The sequence below is a fragment of the Oncorhynchus gorbuscha genome, linkage group LG06 (genome assembly GCF_021184085.1).
Source record: "Oncorhynchus gorbuscha isolate QuinsamMale2020 ecotype Even-year linkage group LG06, OgorEven_v1.0, whole genome shotgun sequence".
Taxonomy (NCBI): domain Eukaryota; kingdom Metazoa; phylum Chordata; class Actinopteri; order Salmoniformes; family Salmonidae; genus Oncorhynchus; species Oncorhynchus gorbuscha.
In genome coordinates, this window is record NC_060178.1 from 102485153 (window position 1) to 102501549 (window position 16397).

A 16397-nucleotide genomic window follows, 5' to 3' on the forward strand; every position below is an offset into this window, starting at 1 on the left:
CTAGCTAAATCTATGGGTGGGCTTTCATGCTTTTCTGTCGTGTGTAATGTGCTGTAGCCTATATATTGAATAACGATACAATCGTTTGGGCTTTTTTAGGCTTGGGCTAATTAAATGTCATTAATTTAGGGCTCATAAATGCATATAATATATGGCTCATCAGGCTCAGGTAGCATCAGGTTTGAATTTAAATGCTGATCAAAGCTGTAATCAAATCCAGACATAATTATGTGCTTTATAATGCTTTTGAATGACACTTTTGGTTTTGGCCGGAAATACACCGTTGACAGCACTGTTGACAGGGAAACGGTGCTGAATATTTTATTTTGCTTTAACAGATATAACAACTATATCGTTCCTCTAATACCTGACTAGAAAAGGCCCAGTGCACTACTTTTGTGATAAAAAAAAAATATATATAAATTCAATTCTTGTTTTTTATTTTGTAATAGTACGATTTTTCAGGGCTTGCTGCAGAACCCTCAGCACCCCTACTTCCCACGGCTATGCTGGTGGGAGGAGCTATATGAGGACAGGCTCATTGTAGACGCTGGAATGGATCATATGGAATGGTAAACATATCAAACATATGGAAACCACATGTTAGACTCTGTTCCATGAATTCCATTCCAACCATTACATTGAACATTTCGTCCTATAGCTCCTCCCACCAGCCTCTTCTGATTCACACAAGTGTCATGGGAGGGATCTGAACCTGGGTGTCCCATGCGAGAATCCAGCATCTTAAAAGGAAACTGTCATTTGGGCAGAGGGACAGAGATTCCCACTATGCAAGGGATATAACTAGTAATTAAGTGCACTGTTCCTGGTAGAAGTTTTGTAATGAATGAGACTAATCCAATTCATTGTTCACAGAGACAGAGAGTATTCATTACCATAACAGGATGTCGCTTGAATAAAACATGTATGCAGTAACAAGGGAATTAAATTCCAACATTCTATTATCAACATGCAGCATAAGGGCTCATGAGGTTCTCATGTATGGTGAAATCTGCATCTCCCAGGAAGACATTATGACTTGGTGTTGTGGTACCTGGCAGGACAGCTGTCGGTAGTAAATCTAATGTCTTCTGCAGTAGTTTGGACCCAAAAGAACTCTCTTGAAACACTCCACCGTAGCTCTCTTGGCCGTATGCCCCTGCATCAAACATTGTGAACCTGTAGTGGTCATCTTCTCTGTATCTGGCCTATTATATCTGTTGCTAGGTACATCAAATCTATCAGATCCCTATTATATCTGTTGCTAGGTACATCAAATCTATCAGATCCCTATTATATCTGTTGCTAGGTACATCAAATCTATCAGATCCCTATTATATCTGTTGGTAGGTACATCAAATCTATCAGATCCCTATTATATCTGTTGCTAGGTACATCAAATCTATCAGATCCCTATTATATGTGTTGGTAGGTACATCAAATCTATCAGATCCCTATTATATGTGTTGCTAGGTACATCAAATCTATCAGATCCCTATTATATGTGTTGGTAGGTACATCAAATCTATCAGATCCCTATTATATGTGTTGCTAGGTACATCAAATCTATCAGATCCCTATTATATATGTTGCTAGGTACATCAAATCTATCAGATCCCTATTATATGTGTTGGTAGGTACATCAAATCTATCAGATCCCTATTATATGTGTTGGTAGGTACATCAAATCTATCAGATCCCTATTATATGTGTTGGTAGGTACATCAAATCTATCAGATCCCTATTATATCTGTTGCTAGGTACATCAAATCTATCAGATCCCTATTATATCTGTTGCTAGGTACATCAAATCTATCAGATCCCTATTATATCTGTTGCTAGGTACATCAAATCTATCAGATCCCTATTATATCTGTTGGTAGGTACATCAAATCTATCAGATCCCTATTATATGTGTTGCTAGGTACATCAAATCTATCAGATCCCTATTATATCTGTTGCTAGGTACATCAAATCTAGCAGATCACTATTATATGTGTTGCTAGGTATATCAAATCTAGCAGATTCCGTGCAATTTTCACAAATTACTCGTCAGTCAAGTGTCTTCTTCTTTTAAAGTTGTTATGTCTTTACTATGGATTTAGTGATATATGACATGCTATTTTATCAAATCAATTCTCTGTAATTAATATTACCTGATTAAACTAATGTAATTAACTAGGAGGTCGGGGCACCACGGAAGAATGTTTATAGAGCTATTGTCTTCCAAATAAACTATTAAAGACTTGGTAATCAATTATCAATTGTCACCTCATTCAGTCTCATCTGAAAGTTGTAAAATTCTTGGTTATCTTCACAAACCCTGGCTAACAAGTTGAATCAGCAATACAACATTTGATTTAATTATTTATTTACTAAATACCTAAATCACACAGAATTACATATACACAGAATGGATCAAAAATTGATTACTAATTATGTCATACAAGAAAACGTCCCTAGTAGATGGAAACAACCTTACGGCTGGTTACACAAAGAAAGGGGGTTGGGTTTGAATGAAAGCGTGGGAAGACTGAGGAACAAAAGGATTGGGTCTCTATCGGACCTTATGAAGCTATGCTATCGTAAATACAGAATCTTATGCATTCTAAATAACTGCCCATTTGGAAAAGGAAAATGCAAAAAAATATATTTACTCTGAGCTGCGCTTCGATAGATTGGTCAAAGATGGAAGGCTGTGTTGCCCAGCAGAGATCTCATTTGTCCTTTGAAGAATATGTCTTGTGGTAGAATGGATACGTTGTAGTACCCTGTCTTTCTGAAGAGATTGTCCGTCGTTTCCTAGCCCACTTTTACAGCTGCGTCTGATAACTCAACGTCTAGGATGTATAACTTCTTTAGTGAATAAGAGCTCAAAGTTCATACCAAGTTGCCATACTATAAGCTCATGCTACATTCTGGCTGGTATAGTCAAAATTCATCCTTCCAGCGTGTTGATCGCCACCTCCACATTGAAATGATCCCTTTTAAACATATCAACAGCAGTCCTCATGTCCTCGGGAACACAATGTTCATTTTGTTAGGTTGTATTTGTTCAACCATTCCCAACAATAACTCACATTGAAGTTGGCTTAGTTCTGTTGTTGATATGAGCCCTTTTAAACATATGGACAGCGGTCTTCACGTCATCGGGAACACAAGAGGTTGACTTTCCTCAATGGGCTTTTGTAGTGGGGGAGAGAAGGGCGTGTTTCGTAGTTCACAACCGATGCTTGTTCACTTGGGCGGGGCCACTGAGTGAGCATAGTTCACTTATGAAAACAATATTTTCATTTAGAAGCTAAAATTACATTTATTATTTTAACAAATAATTTATTATTTAAACATTTAAATTACACAACAATTCCATGTGAATCTAATAACTAGAATGTGTAGACTTCCCAAGATACAGTTTATGTCATCCTATCATCAGCAATAATGTCTCAGACGACAACTGATCTGACATAATATTCTGTAAGTACCAACGGATATTTTCAACTGGTTGGATTACCGAAATATGGTTCCATAACCAACCTTTTGATGTTACCTGACTCTCTCTATGTTAACAAAGGGCTTTCCAAGACTCCAATCTGTAGAGTAGAGAGAGAAAAGGGGGAAAGGTATTTATGGGGCTCATAAACCTCACCAACAGGGCAACGCCATGACAAAGATTTATGGCAGACTTCACCTATTGGTGTATTACCGCCCCATACCGCACGGGGTATTGAAACAAAACCAAAATATAATATTCCATTGCGGGGGGTTTGGGGTATTATTGTTTGGCTGTAGATGGCTATTACCAGCTCATCCCCCTCTACTGTCCTGGGGTATTATTGTTTGGCTGTAGATGGCTATTACCAGCTCATCCCCCTCTACTGTCCCAGGGTATTATTGTTTGGCTGTAGATGGCTATTACCAGCTCATCACCCTCTACTGTCCCAGGGTATTATTGTTTGGCTGTAGATGGCTATTACCAGCTCATCACCCTCTACTGTCCTGGGGTATTATTGTTTGGCTGTAGATGGCTATTACCAGCTCATCACCCTCTACTGTCCCAGGGTATTATTGTTTGGCTGTAGATGGCTATTACCAGCTCATCACCCTCTACTGTCCTGGGGTATTATTGTTTGGCTGTAGATGGCTATTACCAGCTCATCCCCCTCTACTGTCCCAGGGTATTATTGTTTGGCTGTAGATGGCTATTACCAGCTCATCCCCCTCTACTGTCCCAGGGTATTATTGTTTGGCTGTAGATGGCTATTACCAGCTCATCCCCCTCTACTGTCCCAGGGTATTATTGTTTGGCTGTAGATGGCTATTACCAGCTCATCCCCCTCTACTGTCCCAGGGTATTATTGTTTGGCTGTAGATGGCTATTACCAGCTCATCCCCCTCTACTGTCCCAGGGTATTGTTGTTTGGCTGTAGATGGCTATTACCAGCTCATCACCCTCTACTGTCCTGGGGTATTATTGTTTGGCTGTAGATGGCTATTACCAGCTCATCACCCTCTACTGTCCCAGGGTATTATTGTTTGGCTGTAGATGGCTATTACCAGCTCATCACCCTCTACTGTCCCAGGGTATTATTGTTTGGCTGTAGATGGCTATTACCAGCTCATCACCCTCTACTGTCCCAGGGTAATATTGTTTGGCTGTAGATGGCTATTACCAGCTCATCACCCTCTACTGTCCCAGGGTAATATTGTTTGGTCGTAGATGGCTATTACCAGCTCATCACCCTCTACTGTCCCAGGGTAATATTGTTTGGTCGTAGATGGCTATTACCAGCTCATCCCCCTCTACTGTCCTGGGGTATTATTGTTTGGCTGTAGATGGCTATTACCAGCTCATCACCCTCTACTGTCCTGGGGTATTATTGTTTGGCTGTAGATGGCTATTACCAGCTCATCACCCTCTACTGTCCTGGGGTAATATTGTTTGGTCGTAGATGGCTATTACCAGCTCCTCAGCCTATACTGTCCCAGGGTATTATTGTTTGGCTGTAGATGGCTATTACCAGCTCATCCCCCTCTACTGTCCTGGGGTATTATTGTTTGGCTGTAGATGGCTATTACCAGCTCATCACCCTCTACTGTCCTGGGGTAATATTGTTTGGTCGTAGATGGCTATTACCAGCTCCTCAGCCTATACTGTCCCAGGGTATTATTGTTTGGCTGTAGATGGCTATTACCAGCTCATCCCCCTCTACTGTCCCAGGGTATTGTTGTTTGGCTGTAGATGGCTATTACCAGCTCATCACCCTCTACTGTCCCAGGGTAATATTGTTTGGCTGTAGATGGCTATTACCAGCTCATCACCCTCTACTGTCCCAGGGTAATATTGTTTGGCTGTAGATGGCTATTACCAGCTCATCCCCCTCTACTGTCCCAGGGTATTGTTGTTTGGCTGTAGATGGCTATTACCAGCTCATCACCCTCTACTGTCCCAGGGTATTATTGTTTGGCTGTAGATGGCTATTACCAGCTCATCACCCTCTACTGTCCCAGGGTATTATTGTTTGGCTGTAGATGGCTATTACCAGCTCATCCCCCTCTACTGTCCCAGGGTATTGTTGTTTGGCTGTAGATGGCTATTACCAGCTCATCACCCTCTACTGTCCCAGGGTAATATTGTTTGGCTGTAGATGGCTATTACCAGCTCATCAGCCTCTACTGTCCCAGGGTATTATTGTTTGGCTGTAGATGGCTATTACCAGCTCATCACCCTCTACTGTCCCAGGGTATTATTGTTTGGCTGTAGATGGCTATTACCAGCTCATCAGCCTCTACTGTCCCAGGGTATTATTGTTTGGCTGTAGATGGCTATTACCAGCTCATCAGCCTCTACTGTCCCAGGGTATTATTGTTTGGCTGTAGATGGCTATTACCAGCTCATCACCCTCTACTGTCCCAGGGTATTATTGTTTGGCTGTAGATGGCTATTACCAGCTCCTCAGCCTATACTGTCCCAGGGTATTATTGTTTGGCTGTAGATGGCTATTACCAGCTCATCAGCCTCTACTGTCCCAGGGTATTGTTGTTTGGCTGTAGATGGCTATTACCAGCTCATCAGCCTCTACTGTCCCAGGGTATTATTGTTTGGCTGTAGATGGCTATTACCAGCTCATCACCCTCAGTGAGGTTATGGTATGGGCAGGCATAAGCGTCGGACAACGATCACAATTGCATTTCATTGATGGCAATTGGAATGCACAGAGATACCATGACCAGATCCTGAGGCCCATTGTTGTTTCATTCATCTACCGCTTCATTCATCTGCCGCCATCACCTCATGTTTCAGCATGATAATACACAGCCCCATGTCACAAGGATCTGTACACAATTCCTGGAAGATGAAAATGTCCCAGTTCTTCCATGGCCTGCATACTCACCAGACATGTCACCTATTGAGCATGTTTGGGATGCTCTGGATTGATGTGTACGACAGCGTGTTCCAGTTCCCGCCAATATCCATCAACTTCGCACAGCCATTAAAGAGGTTTTGGATAACATTCCACAGGCCACAATCAACAGCCGGATCAACTCTACGCAAAGAAGATGTGTCACGCTGCATGAGGCAAATTGTGGTCACACCAGATAATTACTGGTTTTCTGATTCACGCCCCTATTTTTTTTGTGACCAACCGATGTGACCAACCGATGCATATCTGTATTCCCAGGCATGTGAAATCCATTTATTTCAATTGACTGATTTCCTTATATGAACTATAACTCAGTTAAACCATTGAAATTGTTACAGGTTGCATTTATTTTTGTTCAGTTTATCTGTGCCATCATAGGCAGTGCCATTGTGGACTTTCTTCTGGCAGGTGCAGAGTAGTTCTGGGTCTTCTGGGGACACTGCAATTTGTAAGTCGCTCTGGATAAGAGCGTCTGCTAAATGACTTAAATGTAAATGTAATGTAAATGTCCAACACTAAGGACTGACCCTCTGCCATCACAGTCTACTGTTTAGGGCCTTTTTACACTACACTACTTTGACAACACAAACTAGGTCCAGGAGGGATTCTTATGAAGTATAAAGAGACAGATATAGATTCAAATCTATTTTTAAAGATGTCTCACCACATACCCCCCTCTAAGTGGTAGAGTGTAAAGACAACGGTTCTCTCACACCACATGTCCCTGCGAGAATGACCTTAACACCAGTAGACAGCATGTTTGCTCAATTAGCCAAATTGAAAATGAAAGGCTTTTAGAATATCCACACATTTGTGGATCATTGCATTAATCAAGTGTGCAACACCGGCAGCCCAATTTTGGTCTTTTTTTAAATGAATTGTTATGTTGACCAATCAGATCAGCTCTGAAAAAGATCTAATGTGAAAAGATCTGATGTGATTGGTCAAAAGACCAATTAGTTGAAGAAAGATCAGAATTGGACTGTCTGTCTAAACACAGCCTATGTGCAACATGGTTTAGATGAGAAGCTCCTGTATAGTTTGAATTGCACTGCTTATTTTGTTTGTCTATATACTATGGCAGGGGTTTTCAAACTTTGCCGGCAACCCAGGGACCCCATTATATGTTAGCCCCCTGATAGAGGAAAATATAGTTTAGATGATCAATTATGTATACTTTAATGATTAGAACCGTTCATGCTAATACTATTATGTTATGATTTGAAAAGTATGGGTTCTTAATTGTACTGTTACTGAAAATGTAAGCAGAAATTAATTGTGTCTGTGTCTCCTGGGAAAGTTTTAAAGCAGAGATAAGATAGTACTTCAAACAGATAAGAATGTTTTGGTTGGATTCCATTAGCAGAGAGAAGTATATCCTTTAGGCAGGTTGGAATGTAGTTTATGAGGGGAGTGAAACTATCTCCAGGACCGAATACTACGCCATTGTAAGACTGGGAGAGGGGGTGTAACTGATGACGTCATTTTATGTCTTCTTCAGATTTAAAATGTAATGTTCTTTGTATTTTGGGTCAGTACTCATCAAGAATAAATGCTGAACTTGTTTTTTAAGACTGGTCTCTTGCTAATTCATGCAAATTATAAACTTACAACTTATCATGAATTAGAAATGAGTGCGAATTAAATTGGTTTTGGCAATAAAACATAAGGGAATTTAAAATTCCTCTATCACCCCCTCAAAAAAGTAATGTCTTGTGAGTATTTGTCTTGTAGAGTATTTCTGTCTGTAATAAATCCCTTTTGTCAGGAAAATTTAATTTTGATTGACTGGGTCTGGCTCCCCAGTGGGTGGGAGTCCTATGGAATATCGTCAAGCAGAGGCTGTTGTAAAGGCTGTCTGTGGACCATTAGAATGTAACAAACTGTCCACGAACAGTCGTTAGACCAAATGTAAACCAGCCTTGAATTTCACATAGTTAAAGGGCGCCGCACTGTGGACGTGTTACACGTATGGAGATGAAACTACATCAAAATCAGATAATGTTGCGTTGTTATAAAATGTGCTGTTAATGCAAGCCAATATTTTCTTTATTGTTCTCATCTTAGTCAAATCCTCTATTATCCCAGTCTTGCTAACACCAGTCAGCCATCCTACTATTGTCCTTAGACAGAAGGACCGACGATTTTTATTGCTTGATTTTTGTAAAGACTCATCAACAATGTTAGTGGTTAGATCACCTGACTACACTTTCATTGTTTTGTCATTGAATTATTGGTGGAAAAGTGCGACAGTAGTCTAACTTTTGATGAGTAGTTATCAATATTTGCAGCAGCTACTGTCCAGGCTGTATCACAACCGGTCGTGATTGGGAGTCCCATAGGGCGGCGCACAATTGGCCCAGCTTAGTCCGGGTTTGGCCGGTGTAGGCTGTCGTGGTAATTAAGAATTTGTTCTTAAATGACTTGCCTAGTTAAATAAAGGTTACATTTAAAAAATGTTTTACTGTGCTTAGCGTAGATAAGGAGATCAATCAATATGGGTAAGCATTGAAGGGAAAGAAGAGTCCCCGCCCTAAAATGTGATCCTTCAAAAACCTCTCGTGACGTTAGGTCACCAAAGAAAGTTTATATTCGCGGTCCAGAGAAACGTAATTTCCAGATTCGCCATTCTGAGAAACGTTATTTCCATACTCGCGCCCAGAGAAACGTGATTTCCAGATCTCCAATCCTGGATCTTCTCCGAACGAAAACAGCTGGAATGTAGACTGGGGTAAAAAATAGTTTGTGTTAATGATGTTGAGAATTATAACTATTTGTGGTAACGTGTCAGAGCGCTTACTTATAGATAATAGTTTTTTTATTGGAGAGGAGCTGGTAGCGGATCAATTCCCCGTGTGTGCGCACTGCACACTATTTACTATGGCAAAAAAAAATGAATAAGTTATCTCTATTGACTGTTTTACGTTCTACAAGTTTTTGCATCGTTTTGGGGAATCTGGCTAATGGTAAATTACAATTTAACAATTTTGGGGTTTTGAAGGACTTTGAACACAACTCTTTCTGTCAAAAGTGACATTAAAAAAAACTATAACCAGGCACTACCACACTATTTACAATGCCAAAAACGTGCACTACAATACTTCTATGGACTATTTTACTTTTTCATAATTTGTGGGAATCTGAACAGTGGTAAAAACTGAGGCGGCAGGTTAGCCTAGTGGTTAGAGCGTTGGACTAGTTACCGCAAGATTGCAAATTCAAATCCCCGACCTGACAAGGTACAAATCTGTCGTAAAATAAATAATACAATTAAAATAAAAAACTTGCCTGATTCCCCCATGATTGTATAAAGTAAAATAGTCCATAGAAGTATTGTAGTCGTCTTTTAAATGCAATTTAACCATTTGGGTTTTTTGGAGAACTTTGACCACAATTCTTTCTGTCGAAAGATAATTATGTATTTGATAAATCAACTGCTGTTTTTCAATCAGTTAATTTTCAATGATTCAATAGAAAAAAAGGGCCAGGACTTTTCTAGACCCATCTCCTCTTTCACCATAAATCATCTCCAACCCAATTTTGAGATGTGCAGACTGGCCCAATTTAGTTTGCTTGGAAAAGGACTTTGACAATGCTATTTGCATATGGAAATATCCTGGAATGCATTTGTCTTTGTGTTGGGACCCCAGCCCACGCTTTGGTGTTCATGTTATCCTGTAGTGTGTGTTTAATCCCAGCCTACAGTATAGGCGTGTCAGGATTTCCCAGATTGTACATAAATAAACATCTAGTCTTATTAGTTACACTTCGTCAGTGCAACTTCTTAAGTATTCTAAGCCTGAGCAGTTACTTGGAAAGCACAGCCCTGTAAGGCAGGTCTACACTCCAATCTGTTTCACTGCAGCATAGTGTCTGGACGTATTGTGAAGGGTTTTGCTGATCAGCGAGGTGTGCTTGACTCTATGGTAAGGATTTTGTCCAGTGCTGAATAGATTCATCCATCTTTTATTTTCCTCCTGTTATGTTTGACGTACACACAATAGTGGGTATGTGAAGGGTACATAGTCTATGCCACTGTGGCTGCACTTGAACAGGCAGCCCAACAGCGCCCCACGATGGAGGTGGTTCCAGTTGTTTTTCCACCATTAATTAATTAACTTTAGAAACACTTAAAATATGGGCTGTGTTTTGTGTAGGTTTACCTTGGCGTAATGTCATGTAAATATGTCTCGGACAAGTTGACTTTTATCAATATATTTGTCTCTATTTACTCTGATTAAAACATGCTAATTAGTATTAAAGTAGACATCATGCAAGACTACAAATCCCTGCAAGCTCCTGCACGCCATCTCTAGCTGGCTCCTTTGCTAACAGGTATTGTGTCAATTTAAAACTTGCACAAGTCATTTCAAAGAATTGTCAATTTTAAAGATATTTTGGCAATTTATTAATTGCTACATTTAGCTAACGTTAGATAGTTAATCCAGAGATTCTTACTTTTGCCTCAATTTATCAGTCTCATTCAGATCATTATGGCATTTGTAGTTCTTTATAATGGCCAAATTAGCAGCCAATTAGCGTTTCATTTTTGGGAGGTAAATGCAGTGAATATAATGATACAAGTCTCCTTGTCCTTTTGCAACTAATTGGGCTTTTGAATAATCAGATGGGATATTTTGCCAATAATTGGGCAAACTATTATAATTGTGTAAATGCAGTCTGTGTTGTAAAATGTATAAATGGAAGTCTTATTATCACATACACCGGATAGGTGCAGTGACATGTGTTTAACAGGGTCAGCCATAGTAGAAGGTGCTCCTGGAGCAAATTAGGGTTAATTATTTGTATTTATTATGGATCCCCATTAGCTGCTAACAGCTACTCTTCCTGGGGTCCAGCAAAATTAAGGCAGTGATACATTTTTTTTTTTACATAATACATTAATAACAGATTTCATAACACACTGTATGCCCTCAGGCCCGTACTCCACTATCACATATCTACAACACAAAATCCATATGTACGTGTGTGTATTGTGTGTATAAATGTGTCTGTGCCTTTGTTTGTGTTGCTTCACAGTCCCTGCTGTTCCATAAGGTGTATTTTTAGCTATTGTATCAGTTGCCTGATGTGGAATAGAGTTCCATGTAGTCATGGCTCTATGTAATACTGTGCACCTCCCATAGTCTGTTCTGCACTTGGGGACTGTGAAGAGACCTCTGGTGGCATGTCTTGTGGGGTATGCATGGGTGTCTGAGCTGTGTGCTAGTTGTTTAAACAGACAGCTGGGTGCTTTAACATGCCAATACCTCTCACAAATACAAGTATTGATGAAGTCAATGTCTCCTCCACTTTGAGTCATGAGAGATTGACATGCTATTGTTTGTTATTAATGTTTGCTCTCTGTGTACATCCAAGTGCCAGCCGTACTACCATGTTCTGAGTCAATTGCAATTTTCCTAAGTCTCTTTTTGTGGCACCTGACCACACGACTGAACAGTAGTCCAGGTGCGACAAAACAAGGGCCTGTAGGACCTGCCTTGTTAATAGTGCTGTTAGGAAGGCAGAGTAGCGCTTTATTATAGACAGACTTCTCTGCATCTTAGCTACTGTAGTATCAATATGTTTTGACCATGACAGTTTACAATGCAGGGTTACTCCAAGCAGTTTAGTCACCTTAACTTGCTCAATTTCCACGTTATTTATTACAAGATTCCGTTGAGGTTTAGGTATAAGTGAATGATTTGTCCCAAAAACAATTCTTTTAGTTTTTGAAATATTTAGGACTAAATTATTCCATGCCACCCATTCTGATACTTACTGCAACTCTTTAAGTTTTGCAGTCATTTCAGTTGCTGAAGTAGCTGACGTGTATAGTGTTGAGTCATCCACGTACATAGACACGCTGGCTTTACTCATAGCCAGTGGCATGTCATTAGTAATGATTGAAAAAAGTAAGGGGTCTAGACAGCTGCCCTGGGGAATTCCTGATTCTACCTGGATTATGTTGGAGAGCCTTCCATGAAATAACACCCTCTGTGTTCAGTTAGACTGGTAACTCTTTATCCACAATATAGCAGGGGGTGTAAAGCCATAACACAAACATTTTTCCAGCAGCAGACTATGATCGATAATGTCAAAAGCCGCACTGTCTAACAAGTCTAACAAAACAGACCGCACAATCTTTTTATCATCAATTTATCTTTTGTAAGTGCTGTGCTTGTTGAATGTCCTTCCCTAGAAGCGTGCTGAAAGTCTGTTATCAATTTGTTTTCTGTGAAATAGCATTGTATCTGGTCAGACACCATTTTTTCCAGAAGTTTACTAAGGGTTGGTAACAGGCTGATTGGTCGGCTATTTGAGCCAGTAAAGGGGGCTTTCCTATTCTTAGGTAATGGAATTACTTTTGCTTCCCTCCAGGCCTGAGGGCACACCCTTTCTAGTAGGCTTAAATTGATGGTATGGCAAATTCGAGTGGCAATATCGTCCACTATTGTCCTCAGTAATTTTCCATCCAAGTTGTCAGACCCAGGTGGCTTGTCATTGTTGATAGACAACAATAATATTTTAACCTCTTCCACACTCACTTTACGCAATTCAAAATTACAATCCTTGTCTTTCATAATTTGGTCAGATGTACTTGGATGTGTAGTGTCAGTGTTTGTTGCTGGCATGTCATGTAGCTGGCATGTCATGCCTAAATCTTGCCAATGAAAAAAATCATTAAAGTAATTGGCAATATCAGTTGATTTTGTGATGAATGAGCCATCTGATTCAATGAATGATGGAGCCGAGTTTGCCTTTTTTTCCCCAAAATGCCATTGAAGGTGCTCTTCATCTTTTTATTCAGTTTAGTCACATGATTTCTCAATTTGCAGTACATTTGCCAATCGGTTGTGCAGCCATACTTATTTGTCATTCCTTTTGCCTCATCCCTCTCAGCCATACAATTTTTCAATTCCTAATCAATCCACATGGATTTAACAGTTTTTACAGTAATTTTCTTAATTGGTGCATGTTTATTAGTAACTGGGATAAACCATTTTTTAAAATGTGACAAGTGCAACGTCCGTTTGCTCCTCTCTGCAAACCATAGACCAACAAATATTCTTTACATCAACAAGATAGGAATCAAAGCTGGGCCTGATTCCAACATAGGAATCAGGCCCAGCTTTGGAACTTTGGTTTTCCTAGATATGGCTACTATATTGTGATCACTACATCTGATGGATCTGGATACTGCTTTCAAGCATATTTCTGAAGCATAAGTAAATATTTGATCAATACATGTTGATGATTTCAGTAGGTTTACTGTTTACTGTTTGAAGCTTTTTCTTGAGTGGGCAGCTTGATGAATGCCGGTCAATATTTAAACCAGGAGACACTAGGCCCTCCATTGAATGGGTTTGACACCCCTGCTAATCAAATTGTATTTGTTACATACACATGGTTAGCAGATGTTAATGTGAGTGTAGCGAAATGCTTGTGCTTCTAGTTCCGACAATGCAGTTGTAACAGTATAATTTTAAACCGTACCCTCGCACGAACCAGGTACCTTCTCCACACAACGACAGCATTCACCCTCGAAGCATCGTTACCCATCGCTCCACAAGAGCCGCGGCCCTAGCAGAGCAAGGGGAACTACTACTTCAAGGTCTCAGAGCAAGTGACGTAACCGATTGAAACGCTATTTAGCGCACACCGCTAACCAAGCTAGCCGTTTCACATCCGTTACACTCACCCCCCTTTTGACCTTCCTCCTCTTTCCGCAGCAACCAGTAATCCGGGTCAACAGCAACAATGTAACAGTATAATTTTAAACCGCCCCCTCGCCCATACCCGGGCGCGAACCAGGGACCTTCTGCACACAACGACAACATTCACCCTCGAAGCATCGTTACCCATCGCTCCACAAGAGCCGCGGCCCTTGCAGAGCAAGGGGAACTACTACTTCAAGGTCTCAGAGCAAGTGACGTAACCGATTGAAACGCTATTTAGCGCACACCGCTAACTAAGCTAGCCGTTTCACATCCGTTACACAGTATTAACCCATGAGTAATCTCATCTAACAATTCCACAACAACTACCTTATACACACAAGTGTAAAGGGATGAAGAATATGTACATACAAATATATGAATGAGTGATGGTACAGAACGGCATAGGCAAGATGCAGTAGATGGTATAGAGTACATAGAGGGTTACAGTGTACAGTGCTTAAAAAATTCCATCTATTTTATTATCTCAAATATTTACATCACCCATAAAATATACCTCTCTGTTGATAGCACATACATTATCAAGCATTGCCATATTACTTCAACAGTATTTAACATGATATCCTCTTTAAGCTTTACAGGAATGTGGATCTGAATATAAACAGCAACACCTCCACCGTTGGCATTTCTGTCTTTTCTGTAGATGTTATAACCATGTATTGCTGCCACTGTATCATCAAATTTATTGTCTAAGTGAGGTTCAGTGTTAGTCAGAATATGAATGTCATCTGTTACTAGCAAGTTATTAATTTCATGAACCTTGTTTCTTAAGCTACATATGTTAACGTGGGCTATTTTGAACACTTTTTTGGGATGCTTGCTGGTTTTCATTGCTTTACTGGGAAGCTTAGCAGAAGTAGATATTCTCATGTTATTTATGTTAGTGCAGGGTGAGCTGCACACGGTGGACTTCCTACTACAGCACACCGCCTCAGTGCTAACAGCATAATTCTGGTTTATAGGCACATGATTACTGCATACAATAGCTGTAGGACCAGTAGAGCCATTCAGGGCAGTTAAAGGGACAAAACTTAGGTTACTTACAATGTGTCTACAAATGCCCCTGGTATAACGTAAATTTGCTAAAGCATTATGATGACTCAGTGACACAATGGTAGGGATTAACTGAGCTGGACTTGGGTCATGAATAAGTCATTGTCTCAACGCAGCCTTATAATGCTGTGAAAGGATCCAGGAAGGGCACATCAATAGATGTATCACCTTTTTGGCTCCGCTATTCAACCCAGCGACCTTTTGGTTACTGGCCTAATGTATAGGAGAAGTGGGGGAACGGGCTTGACCTTTGCCCTCTAGTACCACTCACAGATCACTGCACCTGTACATAAGCCCATCCAACAACCTCATTCCCATAGTGTATGTATTTATTCATCTTGCTCCATTGCACCCCATTATCTTTACTTCGACATGCATCTTTTGCACATCTACCATTCCAGTGTTTAATTGCTATATTGTAATTACCTCGCCACCACACTGTATATAGACTTTTTTTGCTGAATTATTGACTGTATGTTTGTTTATTCCATGTGTAACTCTGTGTTGTTGTATGTGTTGAACTGCTTTGCTTTATCTTGGCCAGGTCACAGTTGTAAATGAGAACTTGTTCTCAACTAGCCTACCTGGTTAAATAAAGGTGAAATCATTATTATTATTTTTTTAACACAGTGAATTACTTTAACTCGTAAAACTGGTGGAACTTCCTCCTTCCTCTCTGTCCCAGGGAAAGCTGGTGGCAGTTAGTCTGGTTCCAGATCTGTTTGTGCTGTCTTGCTAAATCCTATGGTCATGTCTGTTTGTGCTGTCTTGCTACTCCTATGGTCATGTCTGTTTGTGCCATCTTGCTAACTCCTATGGTCATGTCTGTTTGTGCTGTCTTGCTAACTCCTATGGTCATGTCTGTTTGTGCCGTCTTGCTAACTCCTATGATCATGTCTGTTTGTGCTGTCTTGCTACTCCTATGGTCATGTCTGTTTGTGCTGTCTTGCTAACTCCTATGGTCATGTCTGTTTGTGCTGTCTTGCTACTCCTATGGTCATGTCTGTTTGTGCTGTCTTGCTACTCCTATGGTCATGTCTGTTTGTGCTGTCTTGCTAACTCCTATGGTCATGTCTGTTTGTGCTGTCTTGCTACTCCTATGGTCATGTCTGTTTGTGCTGTCTTGCTAACTCCTATGGTCATGTCTGTTTGTGCTGTCTTGCTACTCCTATGGTCATGTCTG